The 12,343-nt window shown below is 38.6% G+C and overlaps 1 protein-coding gene across 8 annotated transcripts in view; it reads left to right on the forward strand.

Moving 5' to 3' along the window:
* Positions 1 to 12,343, forward strand: part of nrxn3b (neurexin 3b) — a 129,693-nt gene that overhangs the window by 20,149 nt on the left and 97,201 nt on the right. The gene's annotated exons all lie outside the window — the stretch shown is intronic.

Raw genomic sequence — 12,343 nt, forward strand, 5'->3', positions numbered from 1 at the left:
ACAAACTTTTCCTATTTTCTCACCTTCTTAAAATGAAGCATTTGCACCTTACCACCACCTCTGCTTCTCTTGCTCTGTCTCTGTTTAGCAAGGACGTGGTCTGGCTTTAACTTTCATCACTCAAACCCTTGTCTCAGTCCAAAGTGAACATGGTCCGCACTTTGCAAAAGCATTCTATCATGGTCAGACAGTCACTATGGAAATTTTGCAGAGTGTGTGAGTAATTGTATTTGTGTCAGTGTGTAGGCAAAGTCACTCTTGCGAGTGATTAATATGCCTCTCAAGCATGATGCCACTGTCATGGCAACCCTTCGAGTATGTTATGGAACATGGCTGGTGACATTTTAAAAGCCCATGTATGTGTATAAATTATTATGTTTTATTTATTTATTTTTGTTTTTTTTTGGGGGGGGGGGGGGGGTAACCAAGAAAATAAGAAGGGTGTAGTATGTATGTGTGTTTGTGTGACACAGTGTCACAACTATCGAAAATATTCGGTGAACTTCCAGTCTAGGCTAGACTTGGCAGCATGTTAGAGCTCTCCAGGTAGATAAGGCCTTATCCTGTATTGTTTTTGAAAGCCCACTTTACTTTTTTTGGATTGTGAAATCGTGATCATAAAATATTACACATATGTTGCATAAACTGTTCTCTGAAAAATGTTTTGTCCACACCAGAAATACTGCAAAAACCTGCATTGGAAAAGTAATGCTTTCACACAGAAATGTGGTGCCATATGACAGATTTCCCACACTGCATCTCAAATGACAGACATACACTAAATGGTCCATAATAGTGCATAAACCACCATTAACATTTTGTTTTTGTTGGTGTGGTAATTAAAGTTAAAGCAGCAGATGTGAATGGAAAGTTCTTGAACATCTCAAAGAAATAGGATCACAAAATTGATTCAATTGACATATCTTGAGACAATTCACCAATACAATTTTCCATTACCATTAATTAACACCTAACCAATGATCTTCTGCAGTTCCTTGTTCATTTTGAGATATAAAATGAACACATGATCGGAGATCAATATAAATATGCAGTTATTAAGTATTTGGAGTGCTTTAGCATACAAAAACATGAACACTGAGCTTTCATGATGCATTTGCAGGAATCACAGTGCCCATTGCATTATGCATTGTCCTGTCAGCATACTCAATAGACTCGATATACAGTGGGGAAAAAAAGTATTAAGTCAGTCACCAATTGTGCAAGTTCTCCCACTTAAAAAAATGAGAGAGGCCTGTAATTGACATCATAGGTAGACCTCAACTATCAGAGACAAAATGAGAAAAAAAATCACATTGTCAGATTTTTAAAGAATTTATTTGCAAATAATGGTGGAAAATAAGTATTTGGTCACCTACAAACAAGCAAAATTTCTGGCTGTCACAGACCTGTAACTTGGTGAAGACCAAAAAGCTGTCGAAGGACACCAGAAACAAAAATGTAGACCTGCACCAGCTGGGAAGACTGAATCTGCAATAGGCAAGCAGATTGGTGTGGAGAAATCTACTGTGGGAGCAATAATCAGAAAATGGGAGACCTACAAGACCACTGCTAATCTCCCTCGATCAGGGGCTCCACGCAAGATCTCAGCCCGTGGGGTCAAAATGATCACAAGAACGGTGAGCAAAAATCCCAGAACCACACGGGGGGACCTAGTGAATGACCTGCAGAAAGCTGGGACCACTGTTACAAAGGCTACCGTCAGTAACACACTACGCCGCCAGGGACTCAGATCTTGCAGTGCCAGACGTGTTCCCCTGCTTAAGCCAGTACATATCCGGGCGCGTCTGAAGTTTGCTAGAGAGCATTTGGATGTTCCGGAAGAGTATTGGGAGAATGTCTTATGGTCAGATGAAAGCAAAGTAGAACTGTTTGGTACAAACACAACTCATTGGAGGAGAGTGAATGCTGAGTTGCATCCAAAGAACAACATAACTGTGAAGCATGGGGGTGGCAACATCATGCTTTGGGGCTGTTTCTCTGCAAAGGGACTAGGACGACTGGTCCGTGTACATGAAAGAATGAATGGGCCATGTATTGTGAGATTTTGAGTGCAAACCTCCTTCCATCAGCAAGGGCATTAAAGATGAAATGTGGCTGGGTCTTTCAGCATGACAATGATCCCAAGCACACTGCCAGGGCAACAAAGGAGTGGCTTTGTGAGAAGCATTTCAAGGTCCTGGAGTGGCCTAGCCAGTCTCCAGATCTCAACCCCATAGAAAACTTTTGGAGGGAGTTGAAAGTCTGTGTTGCCCGCCGACAGCCCCAAAACATCACTGCTCTAGAGGAGATCTGCATGGAGGAATGGGCCAACATACCAGCAACGGTGTGTGCCAACCTTGTGAAGACTTACAGAAAACGTTTGACCTCTGTCATTGCCAACAAAGGATATATAACAAAGTATTGAGATGAACTTTTGTTATTGACCAAATACTTATTTTCCACCACTTATTTTGTCTCTCATAGTTGAGGTCTACTTATGATGTCAATTACAGGCCTCTCTCATTTTTTTAAGTGGGAGAACTTGCACAATTGGTGACTGACTAAATACTTTTTTCCCCACTGTATGTCCAGCACTTGCAATTCCAGTATATCCACAGTATATTCTCACACTCCATGCTTTATTTATAGGCCTTGCATTTGTGTGTAGCCCTGTGTAATTGAGTCATTGTCTCTGAGCAATACCACCTCGCTCTAGCAGTCAGCTGGATGAAGGTGACCCTTTCCCTTTGTTATACTAGCCAGCTAGTATCTATGCCAGTGTGAACTCTTGTGAGGTAGCCTATCAATTTAGCTCCTGAAATTACAATCTTTTGTATAATGATTATACAATTTACATTTTGTTATAGCAAAAAAGCCCATTTACAAGCCCAAATACCATGGAAGAGAAAATGATAGGCCCACCATTTTTATAATAATATTGGTAATAATTGTGTATGTAAAAAATACTGTGAATCTCATACAATGATTATTGCTTGTCTGTTACTGTGACATTTGAACTACAATAATTATTTTAGTGTGAAATATTTGAGTTAATTTACAGGAACTGTTCTAAACACATGACAAAGTGACTTGACAAGGGAACAAGTCATGTTGTCAATTATCCAATTAAATACATTTTCCAACCCTGTAAGCAAATATTTGAAAAACAAATCATTCTCGGGATAATAAGCTTTGAAAGCATGATGCCTACACTATATTGATACTGCACCATATATACATATACATTTCTTACATCTTTGCATTACATAAATTCCACAAATATATAGGGATGCACCGATCCGACTGTTTTGTTCAAATACCAGTACCGATACATAAACTTTAGCCGATACCCATCAAATACATTTGTTGAATTCATAAACAACACACCTCAAAGACTTAAGACATCAGGATTGACTTAAACATTACTTTACTAATTACTTTAACTAACTTTACTAACACAATATAACAAATTAACACAAACAAAAATTTCATTGATATTTATTTGTTAAAAATGGTATTAAAAATAAAGAATTGTGTTGGACCTTGGCACAGTGTTGTCTGGGCTCAGGACTTTTATTATTAAATTTTAAGTCTATGAGACCAAAGAGGAGCGAGCAGCTCCTCTCCTTTTGGTTCTCCCTAAATGGAAGACCAGCTATGGGATCCATTATCGGTGAAAGGTTTAAATTTGTATTGTATTTTCTGTATTGAAAAACGTGTAGATTTTGGACACTTCTGGGATTCAGAACAGTGTTTAGCCGTGTCTGCCTGCATGTGTGAGCAGAGCAGGCTGCTAAAGGCAACAAGTCGAGGACTTGACCACGCTGCAAAAAGATGTGACTCCATAAACTCGCCCAGAACACCAAATTATTAAATGCAAAGAGGGGTCAATAAGCCTACAGAGGAGAAAGTAGCACCTAATATTTTGTTTTGTAAACAGACGCTTCACAAGGTATGTTCATTATGCAAGTAAACAAGAGATCAGTTTCTTTTTGTACGTTTCACAAACTCTGAAGATCCAGATCACTCACTACATTGAAATCTGTTCATGCCTGTGGGTTATTTTGATCCAGACTTATGAAGCCTACAATACCAGCGGTGCAGCAAATGACTTCAGTGAATGGATTGGCCCAATGCACTGGCACTTGTTACCAGTTTATATGTTTTATTATTTACTCTTTAAAAAATGGGTTTTCTTGGTTGTAAGCTCATCAATTCATTTTTCTGGAGTAAAACAATGAGAGGTTAATTTGGATTAGGAAAACATGCAAGGTTAAACAGTGCAATCCTTTTAAGCCTGGACCAGACTTTTCATATTCAACTGTTTTTCTGTCATCCTCCCATTTTGTCACATATTTTTACATACTAGCAATAATCCTCTGTTTTTTCTGTTCATTAAATTGTCCATTATATGAGCCAGTGTTCACATTTTTAGTGACCGCAAGTACTGTAAAGGGAAGAGTAAAGGAGATGTGAGAAAAATAGAACTTCTCTGACAGGGGCCTGAGGGCAAAGCTACTTAAGAACATCCCCAGCAATTTAAGTGACCTGCTTTCCAGCTCCCAGTTCTTTCCGTTACCCATAGTGGCATTGCATTTAGGACACATCATTCATCTTTGAATCATTCACCTTTTTTGCCAGACCTAGGAAAAAGTCGCATGCTTCCTTGCTCTTGCTCCCCTCCTCCATCAAACTGCTCCAATGTATCTTATAGCTTTATACCCCTTCTTCCCCTCCCCCATCTTCTCTCAATTGTATCTTACTTTTTACCTCAACCACTCTCCCTACCTCCCTTGCTTGATCTCTCTTCTGATATTTTCTCTAGTGGTTTGTTGGCAGTGACACATAGCTTGACATACAGACCAAGAGAAAATGGAAAATCTTTGGTCTGGAGGAAGAAATAGAAAAAGATCAGTCTGGCTCTGATTAATTGCACTCTTTATTTTCTCGTGTATTCTGTATTTTCCCATGATGCACCACCATCACCAAGGCTTTCCACATACATTGTTAAACTCACGATTATTAACTAAAGTAGGCTGGGCTGAATTTGCTAATGAACTAGCATTCTACTAACATATATAGAGTTTTGTATTATGTCTATACCAGTTCTATGTGTTGTAATGGTTCAAAGATTAATGATGTTTTGTTGTTGCTGAGTAAAGAACTAACCTTGCTAACTGCTAGCTTCACTGATGACAAAGGTCTCATTGAAAATGTTTTCAAAAACGTTTGTCTTTGCCGACTGTCAGTTTTAGTTACTTGTTTACTTTCGTATTCTTTGTTGTGGCAAAAATCAAATCGATGCTCTAATATGCCCCAAATATGTTGGAAGTATTATTCATGCTGGATTGCCTGGACTAAATTATATTCTGCATTTCCCACAAAGCCTTGATTGCACCATACAACCTATAATGTTTTACCAGAATATTTGGGAGCTATAAATAAAGCTGTAAATATGAGGTCACACACATACTTCTTTACTCCGCTGTCGCTCCTGGAACCCCTGATTTGATAATAAATGTTGATGACCTTCCTATTTTATTAATGTATTAAGAAAAAATTCTATTTCCGAAAATATTCACCTCTGTTAATATTAAAGAATAATATTAAAAAAGTGTCTTGAATCTTTAGGTCACCAAGTCTGATAACAGGCAACCTTTATTCCAAACAAAGCTGTCAAGATGCTTGACATACATTTTTTCACTTGTTTAAAATCATTTGGATATTTTACATGGTTATATAATTTTAGACAATTGTCTTTCATTTACAGAAGCATTATAATGCAATATAAGTGCCTTATCTTAATTTATTGTGTGCAGTTCAGACATGGATCCTTTTTTACTTTGCTTTAATTAATTCCTGGAAATCCAGCACAAATTAGCACATAGTGAACCATTCCATGCTTACCAGTGCCAGGCACCTCACACATTTAACATGGAGAAAAGCATGTCGCACACATTTAGCATGTCTCTGATGGAGAAAAGGAAAGCCATTCAGATTTGGAATCAGTTCAGCCAACATTTGATTGTGAGGAGTAGGGGTGTGATGTTTTGTGTGTCTGTGTGTATGTGTGTTTGTACCTCCTCTCTCATCTCTCTAGTTTAAATTACTGGGTGGAAAATCTGGCACTTGGAAGCTGAGAAGTGAGCAATGTAGGAGGGATTTCAGCAAAGGCAAAGAGATTTAGAGATTATTGCAGTGTGAGGAATGTGCTGTGTCATTAATGGATACTATGATTATTTTATCCTAAACAAAGTGTATGTGGTATACACTCACTCTTCTGCTCCCCCGTGGAAGCAGCAGGTCTTAACATGACTTGGGTTAGTATAGTTAGTGTCTTAGCCCAAGCAGGGGAGAATAGGGTGCCGTCTGGGCCTTGCCAGTGAGGGGCCCTCTGATGGAGGCCCATTCCTCCTTATCCCATACTTTCCTCTCAGCAATGTACTCAAAAGTATACAAAAAAACATTGATGTAATCATTCAAGTTAAACTTGGCTAGGAGGTTTACTTTTACAAGTAAAGAGGGAGCGTTAGTTCCTCATTGGCACATGAGGAGGTCCTCTGTGACCTCTTTTAGTCCCCTCTTAAGAGTGACAAAAAGGAAGGGAGGAACACCGCACACCAAAGTATATACAAAAACAAGCCTTCCTTGTCCAAAGTCATAAAAAACGAAAAAGAACCAAAGGAGATAAGGCAGGTCTGATGCAATGGGCCCCCCGCTCTAGCCAATCAGTGTTTATGGCTGTCCACAACACTGGTGCTGAAGTAGCTGTAACATGATTCATCTCTGCTTCTCATTGAACTGAGACGAGGACATTACAGCAGTGGACATCCTCTGAACCAATGTATACATCTCTTTAAAATTGCTTTTGGTCATTTTTGACTGCCATAGAGGTCTTGTCAATATCTAGCCTTACCGTACCTAGTTCCTAGTAATATCCTTCTAATGCCTGGTACTCAGGCTCCTGATAAACAGCTAACTTCTACTGGTATCCCTGAAAGAGAAGCTATTTTCACATTTTAGAATAGGATCACCTATAACCAGAGCCCTTTCTAGAGACATCTAAGCTAGTGTATCACTAAGCAAGTCAAACCTGGGCAAATTAATTGGAAGTAATTGGTAATTTGTGACTACACTGTCGAGACACCACTTGTACACCCTGCTCTGAGGGTTCTACTGCCAAAGTCCAGGGTATTGAGTACTTTAGCATTATTAGCATTATTGCATTGGCAAGTTACATTTCTCTATCTGTAATGGTGACTAGAATACCCCAGTACAATTAAGTAAAAATACAGTACAATCTTGTTTTGTGTAGTTTTAAAAAATCTATGCATTTTCACCAGTGTCATTTCTTGATTACAAATGAAATATTTTAGGTTTTCAGGACTATTTATTATATTTATTTATTTATATTATATATAAATCTAAATGAAATTTCATACATAGTGTATAAAGTAATTTTTAACGCATAAGTACAGTTATTAATGAATAAATAATGATGTAATTATCTTCTTCTATTAATGCACTTTACAACACAAATGTAGGCCATGTGTGCCCTAGACAACATTTAATACTACCACAAACTGCTCAGCCTCATGCATGTGCTTCTTGGGAATCACAGTTGTAGAATTAGAAGCCTTTGGCATCACCTTATCCTGTCCACCATTCCAGGGATCTCCACCTTACGCAGTACTGACCTAGATCACCAATGTGCTCTTCACTTTGCCCTCTACTTTGCAAGCAGTGGCCGTATATCAGAGTCAACACAGGGTGTAGATGTACTCTCTAGTGACTGCAGTTTGATTTTCATGTGTCCAATGATAGTTTGACGTGGCATAATCCTCTTTTGCTGATGTCCTCGCTCCATCTGCTCCATCTCCATGCCCCCATTTCTGCCATTCCTTCATCCTCTCCTCTTCCATCCCTTTCTCCCTTTACTCATCAGATTATCCTGTATATCTCTTGCCACAGCAGAGCCTTGTGCAGTAATCGCTTGGTCAAAGCGCTAACACTGTCCCCCTTTTCTCCTCATCCCCCTGCCCCTCCTCCACATTCTTTTTTTTTTTGGATGTGACATTAAAATTCACTCAAAAGCTGGTTTGTGCTGTTCTTGCTTGTAATCGTATGTACATTTTTTTGTACTTGACAGATGCAGCATGAGTAATCTGCATGCAAGTTTCAGTAGTAAGACAATGAAGATGTTTTAGCAACACACATTTGTAGTGTGTATTGAAGCTTAATGAACATCATATGTTTCCACAAGTTGTGTAATGATGCGCTGTAACAGTAAACAGTAAAAAGAGTGTTTTATAAAATGTAACATCCACTACATCGACCAACCTATGCTAAATCCAGGTCAATACTTAGCTCCCTACCATGAACCATTATCTAAATGACTAGCAGCAGGACTGCCATTGTTATATCCAACAGATGCTTGAGTGACATGGGGATGTTTACAAATACTGCAGTATTTTTTTTTGTTACAAAAAGCTCCATGGTGGATAGAGGGAAAAAAATTAAGCTTTTGTGAAGCTGTTCCATGAAGAGGTCCTCCTCCCTCCTCTCTTTGCTGGTACTGTGGGGGCACTAAGTAGGATTAGAGATGATTGGAGTGTTGACGTGAGAGGATTCTGCTGAGGATTCTTAATCTTTACCACTCCAGAAAGAACCAGAGAGGGAGGGGAATGAAGAAGATCATGAGTGAGAATACTCCAGCATCAAATACAGCATTATTGTCTTCTCTGTAACCCCCACTCCAAGAAAATTGATAACATCTGTTGTTTTCTTGATATTCCAAAAATATAGAGGCACCTGATGGTATTTAAGATATATTTCAGGTATTGTAAACTTTATCTGATTTTGGCTGCATATAAATTATGTACTTCAACCACTGGTAAAGCAGCATGCTCCATCAGTATACGAGTGTGCTGTATTCCTCATCTTTGAATGCACTACATTCGCCATCTTACCAATGACATTCTTTCACCAATGACCTCTGCTGATCAGTGTGAACATTTAGAGAACTGTTAACAAATTTACTTCAAAAAATGTTGCCTGTCGGCTGTTTATACATAGAACAGTCATATTTGCTAAGCATTAATTGAAAATAAAATGTGCAAATAGCAGTAACAAGAACCATTCAGTTAACCCTTCACATCAATGTCTTTCAATGGAAAGGTCACTGAAACATCACTTAACATCTGTTCCTGGTATACATTTGTCATACTACATTTGTGTTTTATTATCAGTGTTAACCCAGATGCCCAGATGCCAATTTGGTTTATCAGATAAATGTATAAACCAAAAGTCAATAGGAGCATTTTTACCCTAGATACCTTTACCCCAAATGTAATACAATGTAAATAATACATAAAATGCAATGTCCAGCAAATGTAAAAGAAAATGGTTCATCTAACTCACATATTTACACACAGTTACCCTCTCCAAGTCATCTCTTCTCACTGCCAGGATAGTTGAATCTGAACACACACACACAAACACTTTAAACATATAGAATTTAAATTCAGTGACACAGAAAAATGATCCCCACCATTGCATGATAGTTGATACAATTCCAGCTTTTGAATTTAAAATTAGGCTCTGGTTATGAGTGTGCTCTAATACTCAGATTACAGACTGTCTGTCTGTCTGGTGTGGAGAGACTAGCCTCTCTCCTATCAGCAGCATTTTCACAACCTAAGATGAGTTCATACAGACTGATCTGTATCAAATGATCAAATCTCAGTTTAACAGTACTGCCAACAGACAGACAGGTTTGCAGTTCACAGCTATGTAACTGCAACTGTAACTTACAAAGCTGTGTGCTACTTACTGACAGTAGTTATCAAACTTAATAAAACTCCTTCATAAAAGACTGATTTACATCCTGATGTTACAAGCACCTCCAGTGGAATTAAAGGATACATTTTCAGACCACTGTGTACATTATTTTGAGGACTGCAAACTGTTAATCAAATACTTTATATTTGGGCATACCCGTTCTCACATAGTGCTTTCACCTACTTTTCAGTATGGAACTATGCGATTTTCGACCCAGCCTGTATTTTCCAAAAACATTATTAGAGATCACTATGCATTCTTATTTATTATATATTAGGAATTTTTAACTGTTTTTCAAAACAATGCGAGGCACATAATTGACAAATATTGCAGTTAATATCATCTATCAATACCGATATACCAATATTGTCAGTATATCATCTAGCACTGTTGACAGCCTTAAAGATCAGCTGCAATACAAGCAAACTTTGCATGTTTATAGTGCCTTTCCTATTCCCTAGTGAAAGAGTACAAATAACGTGATTATCATATGCTTTTTACTATGTATTATGGGATTTTTTAATCTGCCTGTTTTTTTCACTGACTTGCCTTTGATGTAAAAATAAAAACAGGAAGAGACAGACTCTTTCCTGTTCTGGTGTGTGAGAAAAGGCACAAGTCAGAGAGCGAAAGCAAGAGCAAGACAAAGCCTGTGGTGCTGAGAATATGGGCTCAATATTGAGTCTCACATATTGCTAAATTTAAAAACTTTGTATTGACTATGAGATATTTACCTAATGTTAAGTTACAACCATGGTGGCCAAAAAAAGTATATTGGCAGACAAACAAAAAGAGTTCAAGTCTTACTGCTCCAACAAACCCCTTGTAGAAACTACAATAAAATGTAAATTAGATGTGTATCAGGTCTACTACCCCTGAGAAAACTGGTGACATTTTGGTATGCAACAAAATAGCATTGCCAAAATGTTACTCCACAAAATCCCAGTGTAGAAGCCATCAATAAATGCTTAATGCTTAATAATTTTTTTCTTGTTTTTGCAATGTAGTGCTACTGTTCAGGTTTTGCCATCATAAAAAATCTCTTTCCAGCTGCACCATTAATGGGGCTCCTACTTTATGAAAATTCACTATCTGCTCCTTGGTCTTGTTGACGTTTAGAGAGAGATCACCAGTCTGTCAGGAAGCTAACCTTTCTGTAGGCTGCCTTGTCATTTTTGGAGATGATTGGACAAGATGTTGGTTATTGTTGGACATGATGATTGTCATGTTATTAGCTAATTTAATGATGACATTGGAGTCTGTGTAGTTATGGGGGTACAGGGAGGACGGGGCGGGCTGAGCACACAGTCCTGAGGGATCTCTGTTTTGAGGGTCAGAGAAAAGGATGTAATGGTCATCCTTATCATTTGCTGTTGGGCTGTCAGGAGCTTCAGGATCCAACAACACAGAGAACTGTTTACCCAGATACTGGAGCGTGATGTCAAGCCTTGGGGAACAATAGTGTTAAATGCTAAACTGTAGTCCACAAACATTATTCTTCAAACATGTTCTTCTTGTCCAGATGGGAGTGGGCAGTATGCAAAGTCAGAACAATATGCAGGTAATAAGCAGGTCATGAGGTCTCCAACCAACCTCTCAAAGCTGCTTATGATAGAGGCTAAAGCAACTGTGTGCAAGTCATTTAAGCAGGTAACACTAGATGTCTTTGGAACAGGGACAATGTTGGCATGACTGTGAGAGGTTGAAGAGAAATGTATAAACCCCTGTTAACTGATGGGCACATGGGGCATGTAACGACAAGTCTAAAGAATCTGCGCATGTCAGCCGCAGACAGGGTTGAACTCTCTCTCGCAACAGTACAGCACCCCCCTCCCCCCTGGAATGGGTCTTAAAGGAGTGTTACAAAGGTTACAAAGAAGCCCCTCAGCAGCTGTTTAATTGCAACTATTTCAATGCCAGATCAGCCAGGTTTGATTGATGCCTTCATACCTTCATAATATTTAATTACTGCATAGATAATTCTTGTAATTGTATGGAAATTTTGTGTTTTACGATATACTCTTCATTCTTTTTTAGTTTTACTGTAAACCCTTCAGTAAATAATTTTAGTTAGCATAGTGTGGATTCATGGTATTTTCTCCTCTTTCAATGACCATTAACGTCCCCTTGAGGAGAATATTCAGACAGCTAAATTTTTTTAATGTTTTCATAATGCAAATGTTTGTATTGCATTTGAGATTGAATAAAGGGGACAAACAGGCCAAATATTTTCTTAATTCAGACCAGGCACATGTCCAGAGGTGTGTGCGCTGTGTGTTCACTAACTCTCCACTAATTTTAGAAAGCTTAGCTGAAGGGGGTGCCAGGACCCACAAAGCAGGGCGTTCCTTCCTCCACACAACCCTGTAGAGCCTGAGGGTCACTGCGCCCTTTTGAGAAAAAATTAATGGTGGGGAAGGGAAGGAGAAGGGAGAGAGAAAGCATTTCATTACTGTTTTGCCTGCTGAGGTCAAAGTACATGTTTTTAACCAGTGCCATGTCA

The sequence above is a fragment of the Salminus brasiliensis genome, chromosome 1, assembly GCF_030463535.1.
Source record: "Salminus brasiliensis chromosome 1, fSalBra1.hap2, whole genome shotgun sequence".
NCBI classification, from domain to species: domain Eukaryota; kingdom Metazoa; phylum Chordata; class Actinopteri; order Characiformes; family Bryconidae; genus Salminus; species Salminus brasiliensis.